Genomic DNA, 866 nt, shown 5'->3' on the forward strand with positions numbered 1-866 from the left:
CCTTATAGGTTTTTCAATGGATTCAAGGATTTTTTTTTTAATTGTCATACCAGCTTTGGTTTGTGGTACGAAATTTGGACTCAGGTCCCAGATTAAGAATCCACGAAATACATAATAATAATAATACAATATAATAAAATAATAATGTACATCTGTCTGTAAATAACATAAAATGGGACATATAATGGGAAACATAATGTCAAATTTAAGATACAAAAAAACAACAACAATGACATTCTAATACAAAAATCAGTAACTTACATTTGTATTTAGAGCACAACTCCTTGAATAGATAAAGAAACTTGACCTGTTGATTCAGTCGACGGTTTAGTTTTTTATACGGTTCTTTGAAGTTATTTTGGGATATTTAAAGCTTTTGTAAGTGATGGAGTCAGTATATAAAGTCTCTTTATGTGCTTTTACCTTCACAAAGTTTTTAAATGACTGATGAAGAAGATGTTTCAGTTGTCGTCTCACACTGGTCAGATCTTCAGACAGTCTTCACAGAAGCTGTGGTCACATCAGGATCTCTGAAGACCTCCTGACAGACCGGACTGCAGAGGTCCTCCTCAGGTCTGGAAGCCGTTTAGACTCTGAGTGAAGCTGCAAACACAGAAGCTCAAAACTTAAAACAGGAAGTCAGATTTCTGCTTGAAGAAAATGTAATAATTTACATTATTGGGGTGTTTTTATACATCATCTTTTTCTGTTTCAGTATTTTATTACCTTTTATTGTCTCAGATGTTTAACATGAGTGAGGAGAAGTTTCTGGGTGTCATCACTGATGAAAAAACTGAAAATCTTACATACTACTGCAATACTGAGTAAAGTAAAGGAGTTATTTAATGATAAAGCATTGTTTATAT

The 866-nt window shown here is 32.9% G+C and overlaps 1 protein-coding gene across 1 annotated transcript in view; it reads right to left on the minus strand.

The window, feature by feature from the left end:
- LOC106510748 (titin) overlaps nucleotides 1–866 on the minus strand; it is a gene marked incomplete at its 3' end in the record, with an annotated part of 8882 nt that overhangs the window by 2180 nt on the left and 5836 nt on the right.

This window comes from Austrofundulus limnaeus, unplaced genomic scaffold (genome assembly GCF_001266775.1).
Source record: "Austrofundulus limnaeus strain Quisiro unplaced genomic scaffold, Austrofundulus_limnaeus-1.0 Scaffold2300, whole genome shotgun sequence".
Taxonomy (NCBI): domain Eukaryota; kingdom Metazoa; phylum Chordata; class Actinopteri; order Cyprinodontiformes; family Rivulidae; genus Austrofundulus; species Austrofundulus limnaeus.